General features: G+C 40.9%; 1 long non-coding RNA gene across 1 annotated transcript; it reads left to right on the plus strand.

The window, feature by feature from the left end:
* Positions 1-1,060: 1,060 nt before the first annotated feature.
* LOC115283626 lies at positions 1,061-21,129 on the plus strand. The gene is made up of 3 exons (XR_003905034.1): positions 1,061-1,106; positions 13,339-13,441; positions 20,209-21,129. It is a non-coding gene; the product is annotated as an uncharacterized LOC115283626 (long non-coding RNA).
* Positions 21,130-27,062: the final 5,933 nt, after the last annotated feature.

The following is a 27,062-nucleotide window of genomic DNA, read 5'->3' on the forward strand; positions in this document are numbered from 1 at the left end:
CTGAATAATATTCCATTTTATCTAAAAACCATATTTTCTCTATTCATCTATCAGTAGATATGTAGGTGTTTCCAAATTGTGGCCATTGTGAATAATACTGCAATAAACATGGGGGCGCAGATAACATTTCAAGATCTTGATTTCAATTCTTTTGGATAAATGCCAAGAAGTGGGATTGCTGGGTCATGTGGTAGTTTTTTTAAAGGTTTTTTTGAGGAACCTGTATACAGTCTTCCATAGCAGCTGTGTCAATTTACATTCACTCCATGGACATGGGTTCCAGTTTTTCTACATTCTCACCAACATTGTTATTTCTTTTTTTATAATAGCTATTTTAACAGGTGTGAGGTGATAACTCATTGAGACTCTTGGTTAGCATTTCCTTGATGATGAGTGATGTTGAGCATCTTTTCATTGACCTGTTGGTCATTTGCATGTCTTATTCAGAGAAATATCTGTTCAGATCCTTTGCTCATTTTTAATCAGATTATTTCTTTTTGGTTTTGTTTTCTTTTGGTAATTAGGTGTAGGTATTTCTTGTGTATTTGGGATATTAACTCCTTATTAGATATATGGTTTACAAATATTTTCTTCTATTCTGTAGGTTGCCTTTTCACTGTGTTGACTGTTTCCTTTGCTGTGCAGAAGTTTTGGTTAATGAAGTCCTACTTGTCTATTTTTGCTTTTGCTGCTTATGCTTTTGGTATCGTATCCAAGAAATCATTGCTAAGACCAATGTCAAGAAGTTTCCCTCTTTGTTATCTTCTAGGAGTTTCCGATTTTCAGGTCTTATATTTAAATTTTTAATCCATTTTGAGTTTGTTGTTATGTCTGATGTAAGGGTCCAATTTTATTCTTTTGCATGTGAATAACCTATTTCTTCAACACCATTTATTGAAGAGACTCTCCTTTCCCCATTGTGTATTCTTGGCACTGTTGTTGAAGATAAATTGACTGCATACATACAAGTAATATGTTTTTTTCAAAGTAGGCTTCACACCCAGGGTGGAGACCAACACGGGGCTTGAATTCATGACCTTGAGACCAAGACCTGAGCTGAGACCAAGAGTCGGATGCTTAACCAACTGTGTTACCCAGGCACCCTGGTAATATGTTTTGAAATTATGAAATGTTGATAACCCTAGCTTTATTCTTGCTCAAGATTGCTTTGGATATTCAGGGTCTTGGTGTTTCTATATGAATATTAGGATTGTTTTCTCTATTTCTGTAAAAAAATGTCATTAGGATTTTCTTAGGAATTGCATTGAACCTGTAATCACTTTGGATAGTATGGATGGGAAGGGTTGAAGAAGAGTAAGGGAGAGGGAGTGAGGCAAATCATGAGAGACTCTTGAATACTGAAAACAAACTGAGGGCTGAAGGGGGGTGATGGGCATGAGGAGGGCACTTGTGGGGAAGAGCACTGGGTGTTATATGGAAACCAACTTGACAATAAAGTATAATAAAAAAGATAAAGGTAAGTTTAAAACAATGAACTTTAATAAAAGAAAATACCCCTTGCCATGTGTAGATGTGAACCATGAAAAATAAAGTGACAATAGATGCATTATGAAATTATGCATCTTACCCTCAAAAAATTAAGTCATGTGATCCCTAACATGGGATGTCTTTCCATTTGTTTGTGTCTTCTTTAATTTCTTTCATAAATTTTTTGTACTGTCCAGTGTATATGTTTTTCACTGCCTTGGTTAAACTTATTCCTAAGTATTTTATTCCTTCTGATGCTATCGTAAATGGGACTGCTTTTTAAATTTCCTTCTTTTTAGGACAGATACCATATGTTGTCACTCATAGGTCTAACAAGAGAAACCTAATAGGAGACCATGGGAATGGAAAAGGGGGAAAAGAGTTGGGGAGAGGGACTGAGGCAAATCATGAGAGACTTTTGAATGCTGAGCACAAACTGAGGGCTGAAGAGGGAGGGGGGAGGGGGAAGGGGGCGATGGTCATGGAAGGGGGCACTTGTGGGGAAGAGCACTGGGTGTTATATGGAAACCAACTTGGTAATAAACTATTAAAAAATTAAAAATATAAATTTCCTTCTTTTTAAAAGTAGACTCCATGCCCAATATGAGGCTTGAACTCATGACCCTGAAATCAAGAGTTGCATGCTCTACTTATTGAGCCATCCAGGTGCCCCTTAATTCTCTTTTTGGATAGATCCTTGTTAGCATATACAAATATGACTTATTTTCATATGCTGACTTTGTGCCTTGCAACTTTGCTGAAATCATTTATTAATTATAAGTGGGTTTTTTTGTTTTTTTTGTGGAGTCCTTAGAGTTTTCTATACATAAGAATATGGCATCTAAAAACAGAGATATTTTCATTTCTTCCTTTCTTTTTTTTCATTTCTTCCTTTCTGATTTAGATGTCTTTTATTTCTTTTTCTTGTTTAATTGCTCTGGCCAGGACTTCCAGTACCATGATGAATAGAAGTGGCAAGAGTGGGCATCCTTTCCTTGTTCTGATCTTAGAGGAAAGCTTTCAGCTTTTTACCACTGAGTATCATGTTTGCTGTGGGCTTGTCATATATGGTGTTTATTATGTTATGGTAAATTTCTTGTATGCCTAGTTTGTTGAGAGGTTTTTTTTTTTAACATGAAAGGGTGATGAATTTTTGCAACTATTGAGAGGATCATACAATTTGTATTCTTCACTGTGGTATATCACATTTATTGATTTGCATATGTTGAGCCATCCTTTCATCTAGTGATTAAGAGGCTAGGTATAAAGTCTCAAAAAAAAAAAAAAACCAACAAAGTAGTGTTTTGGGCAGTCTCACTGTGCTGAGTAGATAAGAATTAGTGTTCAAGATCTGCCAATGGTATGGGCTTCATTGAACATGCAACATTATCAGCTGAAAGTTTTGCACAGTAATGCCTTAGAAGCAGGGGCAAAAGGGAAGTAGAAGGGCTTTACCAACATTGAACTTGACCTTGATCCAACTTAGTCACTGATTCAGTAAAAGTGATCTGCCCTTAGTTGATCTACTTAACAGAGAAAAGAGTGAATTCTGATGGAAGATAGCATCATCTAGAGCCTATATAATTATTTATACATGATTGGTTGACACTCATTCAAAAATTTCTAGGAATTATAAGAGACAAGGGCATATGATCGAAAACCTAAAAAACAAAAACAGAAACCAGACAATAGATACAAACCCACAGGCGATCCAGATATATAAATAATAGGATACAAGGAATTTCTAATAACTATATGTTCAAAAAATAAAGGAAAATATGAAAAATATATAACAAGAAAAATTTAATCCAGTCATTAGAATCCATAAAGAATCAAATGGATATTTGGCCCATGATTAGCAATATCAATAGAATGCAGCATAAGTGAAGTTTTGCTGGTTTGAGGCATAATCTTTAAGAGCAATTGCAGCTTTTATTCTCTCTCCCTCTTAGAACACTCACTTTGGGGAGCCCCATAAGAAGTTCGGCTCCCCTGCTGGACACATCATGTGAAGAGGAGAGGCTCTGAGATTTTATGTACAGGAAGAGAGGGCCAGTCATTGCAGAGACCCAGTCGAATGTCTGGATGACTCTAGTTGCCATCTGATTATAACTGCATGAAAGAACCTGAGTAAGACTAGCAGCAGAACTTCCCAGTGGAGCCAGCCAATCCACAGAACAGTGAGAGAAAATGGGATGATGTTTTAGTCATTAAATTTTGGAGTAGTTTCTTAAGTAACAATAGATAATAGAAACACTCTCTTTCATAGTTGGTCCATAGCCCAAACCATGAGGTAGGGTAACGGAGATCTGATATCTGACCATCCCTGAGCACACAAGACTAGCTTTCCTTGTTGGAAACCTATTCAAATCTCTGAAAAAGGCTTTGTTCCTGTATCATCCACACTTCCATGTGAGCCAAGCCTCACACAGATACCACCCAGAAGGTATTATTTCAGGTCTCCTCTTGAATTGTGCAAGAAAGACTTCAGTCCCAGATTTTGGCAATTCTGGTATCAACGGGCAGGAGGGGAAACCTCTCTGACTGGCTCATAATCAGTAACTCAGATCGGTGGTCTCCTCACTCTACATGCTTTCCTGTCCAGAGGTTAGTAATTGCTCAATAGTATTGCCTTTCAAGGGAACCATATCCACCCACCCACCACCACGTACCCTTACAAGTGCTGGTTTCACTCAAAATTCTCCCAGATGGAGTTCAGAGCGCATCCCCTCTTCCTGACATCACTGCTGCAAACTTAGAAGACATATCGCCTCTGGCTTTATTTACTTATTTTCATTTCATTAACATTTCCACCTCAGCAGGTCCTGTGAAAACATTAATTTGCTGTCATCATAATTTTAAAGTACATTTTGGATGTAGCCGCTGAGCGTATCATCCAAGAAGACCACTTGTAGAAAGCAACCTACCCTACATTGTTTTATTTACAATGCACATCATTATGTTATAAATGGAGCCAACTCAGTTATCCAGGCTACCGAAAGGGCAAGATGGTGTAAATAATCTAAAACACAGGAGCACAGGTCATTTATATTTGTTTGGGGATTAGTCTAGATTTTTCTCAGCAGCAGCAGGTGTTCCTAATTATGATTGTGCCTAGGCTAATACTGGAATTAGCGTTCACACTCTGAGCATATACATGTCAAGAACATGTTGAGTAGCTGAACAGCTGACCAAAGACACAAGAAGGTGTCTGATGTAAAATTTGCCTGCTAAATCTTGAATCCTCTTTTTGTACCTGATCTATCAGACCTGCCATATGCAATGAGAGGTGTTCCTCACTTTGACAGGCTGCATGCCAATCTAAAGATCCCATCATTTCTGACATTCTCAAAATCTCTCTTTGTGATTGACCTCCAGACTCTGTTCTCCTTTTCTTCCTTCTCTTCAGCTGAGGATCTGCTGCTGTATTAGTCCATCCATTGCAATGCCTGTCCATGATGGATTTTTGCAGCCAGATGGCAGGCTTGATAGGGAGTCTGGGAAGAATGCACTGGAATCAGCCATGATACTTTTTTGTCCCGATTACTCCAAATTCCCATCCCTGGACTAGACCTCTCTCAAAATCTAGTGTTGTGTTGATCTGCCTATTTATCTCCCCCTGAATGTCTCACAGGAACTTCCCCTGAACTTTTCTTTCTGACTCCCTTACAAACCTACCTCTTCTATGTTCTTTACATCAGTGGTAGGTACCACTCTCCACTCTTCACTCTTCTCTGTCTTCCCCCATCTTCTCTAATTCTTGCTTTTACCCCAGTTATCACTTCTGCACACCTACCTCTCTCCATCCTCTCTTCCACTCAGACCAGGGCTCTGTCACCTCTCGTCTGGTCTACTCAAACATTCCCGTAACAGGCTTTCTTGTATAGAGTCTTGCTCCCTGCCGCCATCTATCCTCCACAGAGCAAAGACACAGAAGAGTTGTTCTAATATACACATCTCATCAAGTCACTCCTGTGCTTAACGGTTTCCCACTGCCCTTAGGGCAAGGTTTAAATTCCTTGCCTCCTCTACAAAGGCCTTGCACAAATGTGACCCCCATCAACCTTTCTAAGCTTTATGTCATGTGACTCTCCCCTTTAGTCTCGCCACTTCAGCCATGCTCTATTTTTCTCAATCGTAGGACATGCCAGGCTCCCTAGTCTCTGGGCCTTCTTCGAGGGCCTTACTTCTCTCAGCCTGGTGCACCCCTTCCATTTCTTCTTCATCTTAGTCCTCTTCATTTCTTCAGATCTGGACCAAAATGTCACCAACTTAGGACAATTTTTTCTGACACTCTCGATGTTCAGGTCTCCCTGTTTTATGCTCTCCTAACCCCCCTGGACTTCTTTGTAGCTCTCCTCAGACTGTGGGTGCCACAAGGGGACAGGACATATATATTTTTGTTCCATGCTCAAGTTGTTAGCACAGTGGTTGGAACAGAATACCAGCTCAATAAATACTTTCTGGCTGGTTGACTAACCCCTACCTGGTCTTCCTTCCTCCAGGCTCTTTCCTCCCAACCTATCCTTTCTACTGCCCCCAGAGTGGTTCCCAAGCCTGGGATCTAAGGCCCAGCTCTGTTCAAGTCACATTGGAGCTAAACAAAAAAATCAGTTTCCCCGTCATTTACAAAATGAAGCCCAAATGCTTTTGCATGATATGACATCAAGATCTCCTGTGATTTGGTCCTAAACTCTCTAACCAATCTTATTTGTCTGTGTTAGCTTCTGCCTAGAAGAGTCTACGTTGCAGTCGAATGAAATTGCGTGCTCTTTCCTGCCCAAGCATCTTGGTTTCCAGTCTCTGTGTCTTTGCTTTTGGAGATCCATCCATCTAACAAGCTTACAGTATTTCTGCCTGCATCCTGCTTAAAAGCTTTGTCCTCTGCGAAGCATTTGCAGTTCCCCTCCCAGCTGGAAATGACCATTTGTTCCTTCGAACATCACTGTCCTCTTCACTTCCCTTGTGGCACTGATCTACTGGATTGTAAGCCAGGGGAGAGAAGGCCCCGGCAATTTCTGCATGGCTGACGGGACTCAGGTGATACTAGAGGTGTGGGCCCTATTTGCAGGTCTACCTTTGTTTCATAACCTTGTACTGGCAGTGTGGCTGAGGACTAGCTGTCTAGGTGGCATCAGGGACTTGTTAGTAATTCACGATCTCAGGCCTACCAGACTCACCAGATCAGAATCTGCATTTTAACAAGATCCCCAGGTGATCTACGTTCACATTAAAATTTAAGAAGTCATGCGCTGTCTTGTTACACAAGGGAGCACACATTCTCGTAAAAAGGCAAACACCGCATCTTGTAATTCGGCGCTCTCAGACCCGGTACCAATTTACAGACCGGCTGCACAGTGTGCGTCTCTGCGTCTGCATTACCAGCCCGATTCCATCTGACTCTTAGTTTGGGACCCTCCCCTTCTCCAACAACATGGTTCAGAATCCCATCTTAGATAAGGGAAGCCCTTTCTCCTATCAGAAAGCTGTTAACGCGCAGAACTGGCCCCAATCAGGGAGAGAAGCTGCCATTCTTTGCAGCTTGCGTTAATCAGCGCAGTCTCCGGCCAAGCTGTGAGTCAGGCCTTGTGTCCTCTGTTAATCATCAGTGAAAGGAATGCCACAGAGTGATGTCAAGTGAGCTTTAGAGCAAACCACTCCTAGAAACATCTGGAACTGGCAGAGGATCGTGATTGTGAATACGGATGAGGGGAACAATTGAAAGATTTGAATTAATCATGGTTTTAAGTGTCTCGTACCAAATGTATGTGTATTTATTTGATCTAAAGAGGCAAACAACTAAGCAATTCTTCAGCTTCTTAGGTTTTAGAAAAGAGGTCATGGCTCCATTTAAAGGACTTTGTTTCCTGAACTTTCTCTTTCCCCAGATTGAACAAGAATAGCCTTCTCTTCTTTCCTAAGTCTTACTTATCGCCACAGCTCAAGTGTCATATCCAGCGCCCACCTTGTCTGCAGATCCCGAGGAGCACATGGTCTCGCTGTGCCTTATGCCACCGAGAAGCCTGGTAATTGGCAAGGCCCTCAAGTTCAGGCAAAGCGGCTCCAACCGGGAAGTGGGAAAACCCGTCATTTTTGCCTTGGGCATGTATTTGCTGAGGAATGACTGTCCCTCAAACCTCCTCACTCTCCTGTGAGCTGCTTGGCTTGTCATCAGAGCCACACCCAGACTGAGCCTGGAGTCAGTCCAGACTGGCTTCCGTCTGACACTAAGAAAGTTATAACTGTCCTTCTGTCGCTAAGATGACAGAAAAAGCAGGGCTCGCCGGAAGTGTGCTGTCGCTGGCCCCTGACTGCGTGCATTTAATCAGAAGTGGCTGTCGTCAAATAAGGCTTTGCCAGGCAAGGAAACAATTGTTTTGCATCAGAAACTGGATGATGACAAACAGGCCACTGATGAAAACTGTCCTCATGAGAAAGTTGGACAAAATGGTGAAATAGACACATTTTCTCTTCAACTGTTTCTTCTTTTGCTGGGAGTATCAGTCAACGTTCTCTAAATAAACAGAACCAACAGGATATATATAAATGTATGTGTATATATTATGTATATATATATATATACACACATATGCATATCTATACACATATATATATACTCAATCTTTTTCTTGAGATATTTTATATGTTTATATAAACCCATTATATATTTATAATCTACAATATAAATATAAAATATCTTGGGAGATATTTTAGGGAGTTGGCTCACATGTTTGTGGAGGCTGGCAAGTTCGAAATACATAGGGTAGGCCAGCTGGCTGAAAACTTAGGCAGGATTTCTATGTTGCAGACTTGAGGCAGATCTCCTTCTATAGTAGACGAAGGCAGTTTTGGCATTTTGACTTCATTTAGTATAGGCCACTTTTGGTCCATGTTTCATCCAAAACAAACAAACAAACAAACAAACTGCTAGGGTGGGCTATGGCCAGCTGGCCTTTCTGGTTATTCAAGGTCATTGGTCTGAAAATATGATGGGGTTACATGTAGAATTAGGAAGCCAGGAAGGATAGACAGAGGTGTTTGATTCTGCCAGCATGCATCGTGGGAATCTCAGGGACAGTGTTGAGAGAGCCAGACTCTTAGGAGAGGTCCATGGTAGGCAGTGATTCAAGAGCTATTCTAAGCTCTTCCTTTGCCTTTGAAGCCACAGTCGTTTGGCACTCCCTGTTCGGTGCCACCCTACCCTGCAAGGCTGGCCAACTCCTCTGAATTGGAAGAGTACTCACTGGTCTCTTCCTGCTGCTTACAGCTCTAGGAAGCCCAAGGGAAGATCTGATTGGACCTGGCTGCTCCCTTTCCTTGCCATGGAAGATGGCAACCAAAGATCTTCCATTCATCTCACTTCTATTTTGTGCCACTCTGTGCTAGGCACAAGGCTTCAGAAAAGAGTCGGACATGATCTATGCCCTTGAAGAGCTCGCCACCCAATGTGTCAATGATTTCAGGCAAGGGGTATAAGAGGAGACCTGTCTTCTTCCCTGGGTGCTGATGTTCCCTTTTTATCTTCTTCTCCAAAACCCAGTGACCCTCCCATCTTCCCTCTCGGCCAAAGGCCTTTGTTGGTGTTCAGGTTTCCCAGGGTTCTTCACTGCAGTGTACTGGCAAGACTTATCTTCTCCTAGCTCCCAAAATAGGTCTGTCCTACTCTTCCATGTGTTTAGACCTTATTGCTAGCTCATGAGTCATTGGCCATCACTGTGATAAAGTGGAGTGTCCACATGGTATGAATAACTGATAGTCTATGTAAATTCATTCATTCCACCAACAAATATGTGCCTAGAGCCTACCATGTACCAGGCCCTGCGCTAGGTGCTGGGTACAGAGAGATAGGTCTGACATGGTTCCTGCCTACAATGAACGCACCATCTAGCTAAGGACACAGAGCAACAGGTAAACACAGATAAGTGCTACACAATGTGAGACAGGTGGTGATAGCAGTGTGCTGGGAACAGTTGTGACAGGTAGAGGGAAAGAGGAACTCTTCTTGGCCTAGAGAATGGAGATCAGGGAGAGAGAAGAGGATTGAGTTGCTTCCACAAAAATAAGTAGCAGTTCACCAAGTAAATAAGGCAAAGGTGACTTTCCAAAAAGGAGAAAGAGCGGGAGCAAAGACACAACAATGTAGTGATACACAGCCTGCTGAAAGAATGGAGATAAGTCAATCCAGTGTGGTTAGATGTGACACAGTACATGCCAGGGATTGCACATGTATGGAGGGGTGAAGGTTACGAGGTTTCAGGCGACAAATCTTGGACTTAATGCTAAAAGCAGCAGGGAACTATGGACATTTTTGTTTTCTCCTAATAGCTTTATTAAAATATGATTCATATTCCGTGTAATTCACAAATTTTGAGTACACACTTTGGGGTTTTTGGCATATTCACAAAGTTGTGCTATCTTCACCACTCTCTAATTCCGGAATATTTTCATCACCCTAATAAGAAGTCCCCTTATTCCCAGTCCTCTTATTCTCCAGCCACTGGTGACACTGGTCTTCTTTTTGCATCTATATATTTGCCTATTCTAGTTACTTCATAGAAATGGCATCATACATTATGTGGCCTTTTGTGACTGACTCCTTTTATTTAGCATCATGTTTCTGAGGTTCATCTATGTTGGAACAGCTATTAGTACTCCGTTTCTTTTCATGGCCAAAGAACATTCCACTGTATGGATGTACCACATTTTACTTATCCCATCATCAGTTGATGGGCATTTGGCTTGTTTATACTCTTTGGCTCTTATAAATAATGCTTCTGTGAATATTTGTGTGCAAGTTTTTGCATGGATATATGTTTTCAGTTCTTTTGCATCTATACCTATGAGTGGGATTTCTGGGTGATATGGTAACTCTATGTTTAACCTTTGAGGAACGGCCAGACTGCTTTCCAAAGTGAGTATACAATTTTATATTCCTACCACCAATGTAGGAGGATTCCAGTTTCTTTATATTTTTGCCAGCACATATTATCTTTCTTTTTGCTTATAGCCATCCTAATGAATGTGACATGATATCTTGTCCTTTTCCTTTGCATCTCCCTGATGACTAATGATGTTAAACATCTTTTCGTGTACTTAGTAGCCATTTGTACACCTTTTTTGGAGAACCACCTATTCAGATCTTTGTCCAAGTTTTCATTGGATTGTCTTTTTATTATCAAATTGTAAGATTTCTTTGTTCTGATACAAACCCTTGTCAGTCATCTCCCAATCTGTGGGTTGTCTTTTCACTTCCTTGATGGAATCCTTTGAAGCATAAACGTTTCTATTTGGGTGAAGACCAGTTAATCACTTTAACATTTTATGGATAGTGCTTTGGGTATCATATCTAAAAACCCTACCCAACCCAAGGCCATTCAGCCATATCCCTAAGGAAGAGTTTAAAACAGGGAAGTGAAATGTGAGGTTTTACAGGGTACAAAGCTCATTCTAGTCATTGATGGAGCAAGGCCTTTGTAGGACAAGTCTGAAAGCAGAGAGACTAGTTAAAAGGCTATGCAGGTAACACAAGTGAACTATGGTGGAACTATGAATGGGTTGTTGGAAACCCAGTGGAAATGAAGAAAGTTGGATGAGTTGGACATCTGTCTCAAGGCCATTTCCATTCTCATAACACCAGATCTAGGAGAGTGTAAGTAGAAAAAAAAAACCAATATTTTAAAGAGATATTACTTTGCAGCAGCTGCAAAGACTTGGTATCCAGTGGAGGAATTGGAGTCTGTGGAGAGGAAAGGAGGGGCGTGTTTGGGTCTAGATTGCTGGTTGTGTGAAAGCATGTCACACAGAAGGACCAAAAAAATGGGGACACGTTGTGGGGATAAAGGAAAAGGAAGAACACTTTGGAAAAAAATAGTTTTGAAAAGCCATGGAGACATCCAAATAAAAGTGCCCACTAGCAGTAGGAGATTTAGATCTGCAGCTCAGGAGAGAGGAAAGACTACAGATGTAAGGAGACAGAAGACCTTTCACATTTAACATTTGGGTTTAGATGTGTTCAGAGCTCTGGAGACATCTTTGGTGTGACTGTTTTCAAAAACAACGTTTAGTCCTCTGTAGTCTCTAATACTTATCTACAACCCCAAGAAGAGCTTTTGTTGTTGTTTGGCACTTTTTTGTTTGTTTTTGTTGACTAGAGAATGGTCATAAGGGGAGGGAAATACAGAGACTAGGTAAAAGAGTGAGAGATAGGCAAGAAATTGAGATCACAAAGGAAAGAAAGCACATAGGACCTGCAAGAAGCTTCTTCCATCACCAGCCTCCTAATGTGATGGGGTGCTTGGCCAGGGCAAAGGATGGCGTTAATGCTCCCCATCCACCACGCCGCAAATTTCAGCGAAAGGTTCACTTAGTTTATAAATACCTGTATGTGTCTGTGTCTCACTTGCTTTGTCTTTGGTTTTCTCTGTATTAGTGTTAGTTTCTTTATAAATCTACCCTCAGGGAAATTTTTATTCTTCATCAGGTCAATGTTTCCTCTTTGGGCTGACCCATGTTTCTCAAAAGGCGGGCAGCTCTCTCTGTCAATGCAAAAGCCAGTTGACCCTAATAGCTCTAAACTGCCACTAGATGGCAGTGTCTGGGAATGTTGCTAACCTGTCCTAGCCATTCATGACTGCCTGACAGCTGAATGGTGGGGGGTTTCACTTGGTTATTCTGCCTTTACTGTGTTGTAACCAGTTCATAACAAGAGGCATTAGACCTTGCAGGATCCCTTTGTCCACCACCAAAGGAAATTCATTTGTAAAACACAGCTGGAAAAGCCTGTTCTGTAAGTGGGTGTTTTCCTCCCACCTCAATTTCTCACCCAAATTCCTAGCCTCATAACCTTCTCCTGGATGTCCTTTTATTCCCTCTTCAGCTGTTGTTTAGTTTGGGTTTAAGGTAGGTTCATTTCTCCCTCCCTTCCTTGGGGAAGGGAAGCCACGTTGATCCCCTTTCCTCGCTTTTGGCCTGGGCTTGTAGAATCATGTGCTGTCAAAGCCTAAAGGGTTCCTTACACTTCATTACAGTTGGAGTAACTGAAGCACATAAAGGAACAGAAAATTGTTCAAAGTCATATAAAGAATTCAGGGCAGAGTATATGGGTCAGAAGCTCCTGATATATTTGTAACAATCAACAAAACAACAAGAGGATAATTTTGATCCACCAATCGTGCTAGCATGGCTAGATGCCTAGTGAAGGGGAAGGTGGAAATGGACGTTACATGATACCGGTCTTCCAGGCACTTACAGCCTCGTCGGAGAGACAGACTTCTACACAATAAAAAAGAAATAATGCTTTCTGAGATTAGGTGGTGTAAAAGAAGTGCTGATGTGTGTGAGTGGCTCAGGAATTCAGAGAAGAGAGAGCTTCTAGGAAGAAAGAGGGCCATGGGTGAGGGTGGAGGGGTAGAGAATTGGGTGAAGCTTAGAAATGGGAACTCCAACAATTACAATTATTCAGGAGTCAATGCCTATGTCTGAAGTAGACGGTGATGGTCAAAGAGAAGCAGAGATGAGGTTAGACTGGTAGGCTGGCAGTAGACTGTTTAAGCTCTTAAATGTCAGCTTAATTTCCTACTAAAACTGGACAGGAACTTTCAAATACTTTCACTCTTCAGACTTTCTATTTTTAGTGGAAACTTTCCACTAAGTTTGATTCCCCCCAGAAGTTGTATCTTCACTTTGCCCAACTTTCCCCCGTTAGTCTCAGCCACTCAGAGATGAAGTTGAACTGAGAAGTTAGGCTGGTGCTTATTTCCACTGCCTCTGTTTCCTAGCAACATAACCAAGAGTGACCTGAACCATCTCTGGCTCTGAATCCCATATACTTTGTTTTCATCTCCCACCCAGTCATAGGAGTCTGGACACCCTCTGCACCCCACAGCTCAGATGTCACAAGAGGACTTCCAGGAGGGTTGGAGAGCTCTTGACAGCTGAGCAACATCTACAGGAGGTAAGCATGACTTTATACAAGCTCCAAAAGAGGTCTCCAAACAGAAGGGCTCTTTAAAAACACCCGGAACATGGGAGCCATCCAAGAGCCCTCTCAGATTGTCAAGAGCTCATCAGTGCCCACGCAGGCTGACTGGCAGCATTACAAAGTGACACTAGCCTGCTCTTTCCCCTTCTGAACTCCTGCTTCATTCGTCCAAATGGCTTGAGGTCTGTTTTTCTCCCAGGAATCTTCCATCCAGTTTTACTCCTGCCATTTGCTGCCTGCCCTTTCCCCTTAGAATGCTATGCCTTAGATCTTGTTTTCTACTTGGTCCAAGGCCTGGCACATAGTAGGTGCTCAATAAATGCCATTCTTTTCCTCTAGAAGAGCCTTAGAGATTATCTAGCCATTAGACTTCATGGAGTCACTTCAGGGGCCACAGCAATATAAATACAGTTAACAATACTGTAAATTGAAATTGACTAATAGAGTAGATTTCTCCAAAAAAAGAAAGAAAATGGTAACTACATGACATCATGGATATGTTAATTAGTTTGATCATGGTGGTCATTCAACAATATATACACATATCAAAATAAAAGTTGTATACCTTAATTCTTATTATTATTCCTATTAATTATTATAATTGTTCCCATTAATGTCAATTCCTATTTGACACTAATACCTCAATAAGGCTGAAAAAAAAAAGAATTCCAGGAATCTTCATCTGTGTTCATCACTGGCTTTTAAAAACTATGGGTCTTGTAAGCCCCAGGGCTCAGTTGAGATGCCTCAGGTCTCACAAAGGGAACAGTTCTAGTCTCTCCCCCACCCCCTTATTCAAGCAGCTCCCCTTTTACTTTGTAAATATTACATTGCAATTCTACATAGAGTTCATTTAAAGAAAGTGTTCCACTGCTAAACATTGATTGCCTCTTACCATGGATCAGCTTAGACCTAAATACTGAAAGGACAAATATCTAGACATCAAAATGGAAAGGAAATTTCCAAATCAGGGAGAAGACTAACTCCAAGGGACCACCTCAGAGATGACTTTCTAGACTGATGAACCAACCAGATGCATCTGAGACAGAAGGAAAAAAAAGTACCTAAGACTGAAGATGTTGTATTGGTGCCGTGGCTTTACCTGTGAGGCAAACAGGGTGCAATCAAAATGGAGGAGCAAAACAAACAGGTGCAGTGATGTTAAACTAGTTGAGGATTATATTCTTGGGACCTGTGAGACTTTGAATATTCTCTGCCTTAAAACAGCCAAGCCAAGGCTGTCAATGCATAGAGGGTTTACATTTTCCTGCGATTATTGTATTAGTAAATCTTTTTAAGTGTTTATTTATTTATTCCCAGAGGGGGGAAGAGAGAGAGAGAATCCCTAGCAGGCTCTGTGCTGAAGCTCAACAGGGGGCTTGATCCCACAAACTGAGATCATGACCCGAGCAGAAACCAAGAGCCAGACACTTAAGTGACTGAGCCACCCAGGTGCCCCTGTGTTAGTAATTTTTTATTGAATGATAGACATCATGAATATCATCTTGTTGAGGGTTTGATTTTGTTATGTTCCTTCAGAGTGTTGAAGTTTATTCTGTCAGGAAGTTAAGGTATTTGTGGATAATCTTGGTCCTTTCAAGGTTTGTTTTTAAGTTTTGTTTGGGTGATTCTAGTATAGCTTCCAGACTAGTGCTAATTTAACCCATTACAAATGCAAGACTATTTCATTTTCTACTGAATGCTCCAGGAATTCAATGTGGTCTCTCCACTTTGACTGGTTAGAATTCAGATGTCTCCTAGCCAGATGGCAGCTTCCCAGTAGTTTTTCCTTGCCTTGGACTTGTGAAGTTACACCATATGCACATGTAGCTTTGTATTCAGCAAAAGATAAAGAGATCCCAAGCAGTTTTCTGGAGCTTTGCCCGGGCATAACTCCATCTTCTCTGGTATTTTGGCCCATGAATTTCAGATATTTTAGTTTCGGTGAGCTTTAATCTCTGTCATCTTGATTCAGCAAGAAGCCCATGCTTGAGTTCCTCTCCCAGCCAATGGTCTAGAAAGTGCATCAGTCAGAAGGCTGAGTCAATCACAAGGCCCGCCTTATTTATTTCCCATATCTGAGGAATCAGAGTCCTGTACTTTTTGATATCCAATGTTTGACAACTGTTGTTTCATATATTTTGTCCAGTTTCATAATTATTTATGCAGGAGTTCAAATCTGCTGCCATTTACACTGTCATGGCCAGGAGGACTTTGGTCACCTTCAGACCTCATTCATCCACACATTTTTGTTCAATAGCTTCTATAGTCTCATCCTGTGCTAAATCCCAAATGATATACACAGGAGAAATAAAAAAGCATTTCTGGATTTAAAGAGCTTACAAATCAGCAGAAAGGAGAAGAGCTATGAAGTCACTGTTCCCTTTACTCAGAATGTTCTCTTTAGCCTCCCTTCATGCCTGGCCAATACCTCATCTAGCTCAAATACTACTTCCTACGAAGCTCCTAGATGGGTAGAACCAATGAGGCTCTCCTTTGAACCAAACTATGTCCTATACGTATTCTTTGTTCTTTAAACATCTTCTTGTATTTATTTGTTTATACATTTGTTTCCCTCACTTAAACAGTGAGATCCTTTAAGACAAGGGCCATTTCTTTTCCCTAGCACCTGGAGGAGTAATTAGCATGGAGCAGACATGCAAGGCAATAAATTCCAGTTAAATAAAGGAATTAATGAGTAAATATTTGGATATGAGCTAATTAAAGCACAATCAAGTGCTTAACAGTGATACTATTATGCAAGAAAAATTGAACAAAAATAAATCACAGAGCATTAGGAAAATCAGGCAAGGCTTTGGAAATGAAGTGAATTGGTGTAGTAGGCAGAATGATGCCTTCACCCACAAGATGTCCATGTCCTAATCTTTAGACTATGAATATATTGCCATACATGGCAAAAGGGACTTTGCAGATATGATTAAGTTAAGGGCCTTGAGGTGATGAAATTATCCTGGATTTTCGAGCTAGGCCCAAGACAATCACAAGGATTCTTAACAGTCATAGAAGGAGATGTGATCATGAAAGCAAAAAAAAAAAAAAAAAAAAAAAAAAAATCCAGAGCCATGCAGTGAGAAAAACTTGATCAGCTATTGCTATTATTGAAGATAGAGGAAAGATGACATTAGTAGCCAAAGAATTTGGGAAGGGAAAACCTCTAGAAGTTATTATAAAAAGCAATAAAATGGACTCTCTCCCTAGAGCCTCCAAAAAGAATGCAATCCTGCCAACATGTTGATTTTGGCCCAATGAGACCATTTTGGACTTCTGACCTCCAGAACCTTAAGATAATAAATTGGTATTGTTTGAAGCCACCAGGTTTGTGGTAATTTGTTCCAGCAGTGAAAGGAAATTAATAGACTTGGACATGGAGAGTTAGGCTGAATTTGTCTAGGCCTGTAAAGGAATCTGGGCTGATGCAAGAATTGGGGACATTTGATTAAGATCCATGGATCGTCACAGCAGAGGTTGGCAACTCAAATGGAATACTTCCAGACAACAGAAGATGAAAATATAAATAAAACTGATCCTCAAAAGTCATTAAGAAGTTAGACATTGGCTCTGACAAAATGCAGACACGTAGACCAGCATTGCTGTATCCAAAGATTACACTGAGGGCATTACTATGGCCAAAGATTTCACTCTTTCTTTGGGGAAGTTTTTGGAATTCATTTACAAAGATGAATCTCCTTGCAGCCAGTCTTCACAAAGAAGTGGGCTCATGGAATATTCATTCATGTACTTATTCATTCCCTGCCCAATATTGTTGAGCTACTGATGTTTTCACTACTGTAGACACATTCCCTATGCTGTAGGAGACCATGTGTAGTAGGAAAGACATAACTTTAATATAAGTACAGTAGGATGGGGTTCTTTGTCTTCTTAAATCTCTTCATTTCTTCTCCTTATTTCTAGTGAGGGGAGAGCTTTTAGCCTACTGATGCATCGAAGTCTTGCCATTAAGGACACTTCAATATTAGCAAGAAAAAAGGTCTTCTGACTGCCCTATGCTAAAGGCTTTGAAAGACACATGCCTGCTCCCAAAAGAGACTGTAAGGAGCAATTGGATAGAAGGATCTACCATCACTCCTCTCATATAATGAAGAATGCCTGGCCTTGACCACACTGAAAGTTCCAGTTCATTTGAAAAGCTAGGACCAGCTTGGGGGGATGTGGGGAGGAGAAGAGGGAGATTAGGGACTTTCATCAGTAATAGTCTTTGATTACACTGTGAGTACTATCCTGTGGAATCTGAGTGTATTTCTGATGGGCTACTAGTTAGAAGTGGGCTCTCCCTGCAAAGCAGGGCAAGACATTACCTAAAGCAAAATATGTCAAGTGTTACAAGAGTGGCAAAGGGACGTGGGGGTTTCACATCGGTGTGGTCAGAGAAGTAACACGCATGACTTCTGATCCCCCACATATCTTTCCACTAAGAGCTCAGAAGCTAAACTTCTACTGTCAACACTGAAAATCTTTCCACATTATCTTTCTGAGAGAGCTTGTCTCCTTCATCTTAAAAAGTTGATGGAATAACAGATGGGACTAGTAGTAAGAAGGAAGATGTGGCTCTTTGTTCTCATTTGAAAAGGCTCTGCTTTTCATCATTTATACAGATCTCACTATTTATCGCTGCTGCTGTGGTCTTTGCTCTTCAGCATCACCTGAATATGAGGCAGAATGCATGTGAAAAGAGAATGCAAACAATTGCTCTGTGCTAGCTTCTTCACAAAGGAGATTGCTGCTCAGGCTTTGGCTCACTTGAAAGTAAATCTCATTCCTTGCGTGATAGACCCGGCCATTTTAACCGGCACAAGATTTTCATTGTGTGTGCTTCAATGATGAAGTCCTTGAATAAAACTGGCTACTCACAAAAAGGGTGCCTGTGACATGCACAAGATGTCTACAAATCCAGGGCAGCTTTTTAGTGTCTGCTGGAGACAATGGGCTAGATGCTGGCTGTGGAGGCTGCTTTTGGTGCTTCTGGAGTGAGCTTTCTTCAGTTTTCCCATCAGACTTCCCTAGAGGATCGATGCTCATCTAGTCCCACAGGCAAGTTTCTCTTTTCGCCTTCTCTTCAGCTGCGTATCTTTGGCACCTTCTTTCGGGTGTCCAATGCCTAAATGCCCCCCTCTGTGCGATCCATGGGCAGAGAAGCACAGCAGAGTGTAGGGAGCAGCTCACGTGGAGCCAGCACATGACTCTCGAGTACCCCACCCACGTTTCTTTCTCTTTCCACTCTCCATCTCATCAACCCAATATAAGGGACCCAGGGCTGAGTTACAGTATTAGACCAGACTGTCATTGGTCAAAGTTACTAAGTGATAGTAACGAGGCAGGAAGTAACCAAAAGCAGAGCAGTGGAACCATAGAGACAAATTAGAGAGAGAGAGAAATGCCTTCAGAGGTCCATTGGTTTAGCCTTGCTAACTCCAGCTCACCTGACATCTCTGGCTTAGGGACTTGAGGACAGCCTCAGGATAGTTTAAGAGACTGGACATGAGTGATACCAAAACTACATTTTCTTGCTTTGAATCCAAGAAGTGGCACCACATACAGGAAAGAACATTTGTCTGGTGTTGAGAGCATTGGGTTGTAAAGCCTGGTTGAACCATTACTTAGTTGTGTGACTTTGAACAAACCTCTTTCAATTCCTGGGCCTCAGTTTCTCCTGTAAAATGAGGGGAAGAGTATGCTACACTGCTAAGGATCTTGAAAGCTCTGCCATTCCAAGAGTCAAAATAAAGCTCGCACCTTTGCTCTTCCTTGGGCAACTCACTTATCCTCTCTGAATTTAGTTTCTCCATCTATAACAGGAGAGGCCGGACTATGTTGTCGTGGAAAGCGCTGCCAATCCTGACATTCAATGCAACACTTCCCAAAGCCAGAGGAGGTGCTGACTTTCTGTAATAAGGAAAATCCTCATTAGACGTTTTGGGAGCAGAAAGTTGTCTCTTGCTTCCTAGTACATGTGCTCACATGTCTGGCATAACTCATTGGGTGGGTCCAATTTTCCAACAGTTGCATTTTTGTTTGTTTGATTTCATGTCGGGACAAGTGTGCAATCCATTCTGTGAATGTAATTAAACAAGCAGCTAGAGATTCTAGATTCTAGTTCTCTCCGAAGAGGGAAATACATTTGCCTTGGGAGCTAGGTCACGAGGGATGCCTCCCAGGAGCTGGTAACTAACTGCCTGGCATGAGAATCAGCCCTGTGAGGAGGTGAGCACCTACATGGTGTGCCCTGAGGAGTAATGGTGGGGGGCTTGCCACGGCACAATGTGCCTCCTCCAGTGCTTGTCACTATGCCTCTAATGCTCCCGTTCAAAATACATTATTTGCAGATTTCATTCAGGGTGTGAAAAGATTTGTGGTCTGGAGGTTGGCTGCAGCCTGCCAATGTACTTGGCCAACACAGTTTTAAAGAAGTTTGAATTCAGAAAGATGTCTCACCTGTGAGCCATAGTCTTCACCATCCCCTTTTGTATTACAGTAGCTCACTGTTTGTGCCCCAGGATACCAGTGATTTCTGTGGAGCCAGGTTTCTGCTCCTCACTTTGTAATTCTTCCTCAGCTGGGAGGTAGGTATTTGGAAAGTCGAGCCTAGAAACAGGGTACTAGGTGGGAGCTGAAAGGTTTAAAGACACTCGATATGTTCCAATGCCTTTCCAAGTGCTAGGAAGGGTTTTATATCCAGGATTAACCTGATTACCCTGTCTCAGCCTATCCATAGGGCTTTAATCTGTACACCTTGGGGCCCGAACGTGGAGCTCACCACTGTGGGAACTGCTGGCTCCAGCACAGACGCTCCAGCAGCTTCTTCCAAACCCAGTCCTGGCTGGGAAGAGAACAGTAACTGGCAATGGCCCGTGGCCACAGAAGCATTTCCCAGGACTGGCCTTTGGCTTCAGAGAGAGGAAGGTGAAAAAGAACATTGAAGAAGAGTTCCATGTACGGTATCACTTAAGCTTCCATTTAATTTCTCAGATCCTGGAAAGAAGTCTCTGGAAATGCCTTGTGGACATAAAAGTCACATTTTCCTTGGAATGAAGAGAACTCTTTTAGGTCATGTGCAAAAGATTTCCTTTCAGTTTTCCACTCACTGAACTGCTGAACCTGTTTTTCCAGCTCACCACCTCAAAGTTACCTCTGAATCAGCCTGGAGACACTTGACAGGAGATAAACAGCGGTGCTTTTCAACTTGCCTCCCAAGCAAACCTGTAGCTCCCCTCCTGCCCTAGAGAGGACGGTCCCTAGAGAATAGGGACATGTGAGGCCGGGACTTGCGGCAGGGAAGTTGGTAATGGCATCAGAACCTCAAACGTCATGACCGTTTGTGCGGCTCCTGCCTACACCGTTCCATTGGCATTTTCTCATCTTTCTCCTGGATACAGCTATTTCCCAGCACAACAGGCCTGTAGAAACACCTGGAAGATTAGAAAGTTTGTCGTCAGTGATTGGCACCCATCTCTACGTGCTAGCCCTGCTGTCCGCTCTCTAAATTTCCATCTCTGGTCCCTTCGCTCATCAGGAAAACGTTCAGTGAAGTTTCAACAAGACAGAGAACTGCACAATACATTTAATAGATTCTCATTAGGCTGGTTTCAATTAAAAGAAAAAGTTTGTGGTCTTTTTTTTTTAAGCAAGAGAAGTAGAATTTATTTTATTAAACTTTTCTTTTGTTATGAACTATTTCTTTTTTCATTTTTTATAGTTTATTGTCAAGTCGATTTCCATATAACACGCAGTGCTCTTCCCCACGAGTGCCCTCCTCCGTGTCCATCACTCCCTTTCCTTTTCCCCCTCCCCCTTCAGCCCTCAGCTTGTTTTCAGCATTCAAGAGTCTCTCATGATTTGCCTCCCTCCCTCTCTCTTACTCTTTTTGCCCCCTTCCCCACCCCATGGTCCTCTGTTAGGTTTCTCCTGTTAGACTTATGAGTGAAAACATATGGTATCTGTCCTTCTCTGCCTGACTTATTTCGCTTAGCATTGATACAAATGGCCAGATTTCATTCTTTCTCATTGCCATGTAGTACTCCATTGTACAGATAAACCACATCTTCTTGATCCACTCATCAGGTGATGGACATTTAGGCTCTTTCCATGTTTTGGCTATTGTTGACAGTGCTGCTATGAACATTGCTGCTATGAACATGTGCTCCTATGCATCAGCACTTCTGTATCCTTTGGGTAAATCCCTAACAGTGCTATTGCTGGGTCATAGGGGAGTTCTATCGATAGTTTTTTGAGCAGTCTCCACACTGTTTTCCAGAGCAGCTGCACCAGTTTACATTCCCACCAACAGTGTAGGAGGGTGCCCGTCTCTCCACTCTGACCAGCATGAGGTAGTATCTCAGTGTAAGTTTGCGGTCTTTTTTTTTTTTTAATTTTAATTTATTTTTGAGAGAGAGAGACATACAGAATGTGAGAGGGGGAGGAGCAGAGAGGGAGGGAGACACAGAATCTGAAGCAGGCTCCAGGCTTTGAGCTGTCAGCACAGAGCCCGACGCGGGGCTTGAATTCAGGAATCATGAGATTGTGACCTGAGCCAAAGTCAGACGCTTAACCAACTGAGCCACCCAAGTTCCCTGAAAAGTTTGTGGTCTTAAAGAACATGGCTCAACTCCCTAGGTAACCTTTCAACTGATCCCTGTATATATATTTATCAAGGTTCCACCTCTGGCCACCTTTTCTAGCCATGCTTTGTGCCTCATATACTATCTTTCTATGATTCTAAGACATCATGAATTGTATGTCATCGTGTTGATAAGAGCTTTACAAAACTTCACTGGAAGGTGCATTCTTATTTCAGATCTACTAAAAAGAGAAAAATGTTCCCTTACTGTCAAGAAGATACAGTATCACCCTTCTCCTGATACTCTTGAACTTTTTAAAAAATGTTTTTGTTTAAATTCTAGTTAGTTAACATATAATGTTATATTAGTTTCCGGTGTACAGTATAGTGATTCAACACTTCCGTACATCACCCAGTGCTCACCACGACAAGTGCACTCCTTAATCCCTTCACCTATTTCCCCCATACCCCCTCCCTCCCTTCTGGTAACCATCACTGTGTTCTCTATAGTGAAGAGTCTATTTCTTGGTTTCTCTCTCTCTCTCTCTGACTCTCTGTCTCTCTCTCTCCCTCCTCCCTCTCTCTCCCTTTGCTCATTTGTTTTCTTTCTTAAATTCCACACGAGTGAAATCACATGGTATTTTGCCTTCTCTGAGTGATTCTCCTGAACTTTTATCTGCACCTCTGACCCTTCTTTGGAAGTATGTATCTTAACCGTCCACTGGAAGTCTTCATTTACCAGTTATTTACTGAGAGCTTATCATGAGCTAAACACCATGCCTGGGAATACAACAGGAAGTAAGACATATAAAGTCGGTGTTTTCATGGAATTTGCCCTTCTAATGATTAAAAACAGGTAATAAATAAGAACATGAATTAACCAGTAATAGTAATCATAATAATTGCTATGCTGAGAATAAGCCCACTTCTAGAACGGAGACTGACAGCAGGAAGTGGATGCTGTAATGAGGGTGGTTAGCAAAGACTTTTATGGTGAGGGAATATTTGAGCGGAGATAAGAATTTTCAGAAGCAGCTAGCTGTGGGGTGACGTGAGTAAGAGCAGTCCCCATGGAGGAAACTACAAACGTAAATGTCTTGATGTGGAACTATGTCTTGGCATGTTTGTAGAACACAAAGAAAATCAGTGTGACTGAAGGACAATGAAATGGTGGTTGTAGGAGAAGAGTATAAGAATTTGGGGTTTTATTCTAAGTATGTTTTGTATAGGCATTATTAATAATAGCCAAAAGGTAGAACGAATGGAAATATTCAACCACTGATGAACAGATAAACAAAATGTGGAGGAATATCACAGTGATGGCTGCCACCTTGAAAACCTGATGCTAACTGAAAGAAGCCAGACACAAAATGACACATATTATATGAGTCCATTTATATTAAATGCCCAGAGTACAGAAATCTATAGAGACTGCATGTAGATTCAGTGGTTGCATAGGGCCAGGAGTACATTGGAATATGGATGTGATAGCAGAAGTGTTCAGGGTTTCTTTTCAATGAGATGAAAATGTTCTAACGTTGGCTGTGGTGCTGGTTGCCAAATTCTGTGGATATACTAAAAACCATTGAAGTGGGTGAACCATATGGTTTATTCATTATATCTCAATAATACTTCTGTTTCCTCTGCTTGTACTATGGACAAGAAAGTAGGGCTCAACTTGCTTGTTCTGTTCTCTTATGTGTCACATTTCTGTGCCTAAAAAAAGTGGTTTCACATATTTTGTCCAGTTTTCTATGGGGCAGCAAGTTTGGTACCACTTACTTCACCATGGTAGAAGCAGAAACCCTCTCAAGGTATTATGTTTTGAAGTGTTAATTTTGGAACACATTCCTAACCTGTTTTTTTCTGGTCTCTGTGGTTTTCCCATGTCCATATCATGGCTATTCTTCAATTCACTCAGTGAATGGTATCTCTTTAATGCAGCATTTCATATACTTCTTACACAGAATCAATCTGTCTTGCTTTTGGTCACTAGAGTGCACTCAGAATTCCTTCACGTAGTACAAAATTAAACAATCATATAATGAGCACTTTCTGTGTTCCAGGCACTGTGATAAACTCTGAGGTTGCAGAAATACAAAGTTACTCTTCTTTAAAAACTCACCTTTTGGGGCACCTGGGAGGGCTCAGTTGGTTGAGCATCCAACTTTGGCTCAGGTCATGAGCTCACGCCTCATGGGTTCAAGCCCCACATCAGGTCGGTGCTGACTGCTCAGAGCCTGGGGCCTGCTTCAGATTCTTTGTCTCCCTCTCATTCTGCCCCAATCCCATTCATGCTCTGTCTCTGTCTCTCTCTCAAAAAATAAATAAATGTAAAAAAATTACAAAAATAAATAAAAATTAAAACTCACATTTCATGGAGAGTGGAAGGTCATATTGTGTTGATATTGTGGAAGGGTGCCAACTCCACTGGGGGACTCAAGATATCAAGATATCCATTCAGTAGAATGGATAGTAGCTGGGAGAGGTGGAAGGGAAGAATATTCCAGATAGAAGGAATAGCACGTGCTCTTAGCACTTTTGCTTTCTATTCTCAATGTCTGTGCAAATCTGACCTACACCATTACTTTCAATCTCCATTGCCTGATAAGCTCCTGGGGTTCAGGGATGGTTTGCTCATCACTTCCCCCTTCCCGGTACACACACTGTTCACACATGGTAACTATTTATGAAATGTCTGAGGTATAAAACTGGAATAGCTTATTTTACTAGGACGGAACTATAGTCAGAAAATGACTTGGAAATGCCAGATGCTCTCACATAGGGTACCCACTAGGTTCCAGGGAGACAGCCACTGTTCTCCTGAGCCTCACTGATCCCTAGGACATAAAGACATCCTGTTTTGAACATACAGAAGGAAGCATCTCCCATACTCAGCTGAGAAATGGTATCCATACTAGGCTACTGTAGAATGTGCAATGGCTTCATTAATTCCCTGTATACATCTATAGACCATGTCTGCAAGGAAGCTTTCAAGCAGGTAGATTGTCCTAGGTCAGAATGAATCTGTTGGAGAGGACCGATAATCTGGCTACACAGATCAATTTCTGTGTTTCTGTCCTAATTTTCCAGGTGATTGCCTGAGTCCTTTGCTTGGGTTCTGACATGACTTCAGTGTATGTGTAATATTCATACTCGTTGGCTCCCCAATGGTGATGAGCTGCAATAAGAAGGGGGCTGTATACCTGGGTTCTGGTTTCACCTCTGCAAGTCACATCACATCTCTGAGTCCGATTTCAGAGAGATGGTAATACTTCAAAGCTTATTAGCTATGTCCATGCCGATGGATGTGAAAGTGTCTTTAAATCGGGGGCGCCTGTGTGGCTCCGTGGGTTAAGCGTCCGACTTCAGCCCAGGTCATGACCTCACGATTAGTGAGTTCGAGCCCCGTGTCGGGCTCTGTGCTGCCAGCTCGGAGCTTGGAGCCTGCTTTGAATTGTGTGTCTCCCTCTCTCACTGCCCCTCTCTTGCTTGCTATCTCTCTCTCAAAAATAAAAATAAGCATTAAAAAAAGTTTAAAGAGAAACTGTCTTTAAATCATTTAAAGGGCTTCAAGATGTTTGAAGATGTATACATATTAATATATAATATGTTATAAATATAATATGTAATATATTTTATTTATATTATATATTGTTTAGTATATAATAATTTTATATTACATTATATAATATACACTATATAGTATATAATTCTAGTATATAAGTTATAGTATATAATATATATTACATTATTGTTATATATTATATATAATATATATTTATATACTTGTATATACATACATTCATATGTACATATATGTTATATGTACATATAATACATATGTCATATGTATTATATTATTATATATTTATAAAGTAAATTTATAAATGCATTTTATCAGGGGGCGGCGTCTGGGTGGCTTAATTGGTTACACATCTGACTCTTGATTTTGCCTCAGGTCATGATCTCATGGTTCATGAGACTGAGCCTCACATAGGGCTCTGTGCTGACAGTGCAGAGTCTGCTTGGGATTGTCTCTCACCTTCTCTCTCTGCCTTTCCCCCATTTGTGATCTCTCTTTCTCTCAAAATAAATAAGCATTAAAAAGTAGATATATTATATCATAAATATATGTAATTATATATAGAATATAATAATACAATACATATAATATATATTATTTATAATATACACAAAATCTGTGTAATAGGAAATATATAGTATGAAATATATATTATTATAATGCTCTTAATATACAGTATTATGTTATATATAATTCATTATATATAATTAAACATTATATATTATATTATATGCATTATATTATAAGTGCCATATGTAATTAATTCTATCAATTATTATAGACTGTATATTAATTATATTACATTGATTATATATAGTAATTACATTATTAATTATTATTAATGTATTGCACATTAATTAATTATAGAAAATAATATAACAACACAGCACATATATAATATATATAAAACATATTATATATAACAAACTATACAGTAATGTTGATAACAAATAATGATGTCATAATATGTATATTTTTATATCTAGGCATCAGTAGAGACAACACAGTGGGGTAGAAAAATTAGTAGCCTTCTGGTTGTGACTGTAGAAATTAGCTTTGTACCCATGAGCAAGTAATTTTCTTCCTTTGAGCCTCAGTTTCTTCATCTCCATGTTGGGCCATTTCTGGGTACCTTAACTGAAATGTTATTGTTTTCTGGCATACATACAGCTGTTAGGATACTAAAGTAGCCAAGTAGAAGTCCAACCTTTATGGGCATCTAGATCCAATGTTTCAACGTTGAGGTCCAACCTTTTAGCCTTTATGTGGTAACCTAAGGCTCCAAAAGGAGGGAAAGTGGGAGTTTGAGATGCATAGGACTAAATCTGTTGACCCAGAACCCAAAGATCCAGCTAAGAATGACAAGACAGACCTGTCTAGGGAGAGGAAAGAGGTGTGATTCTGAAAGTTAGGCT

Source organism: Suricata suricatta, chromosome X, assembly GCF_006229205.1.
Source record: "Suricata suricatta isolate VVHF042 chromosome X, meerkat_22Aug2017_6uvM2_HiC, whole genome shotgun sequence".
NCBI classification, from domain to species: Eukaryota; Metazoa; Chordata; class Mammalia; order Carnivora; family Herpestidae; genus Suricata; species Suricata suricatta.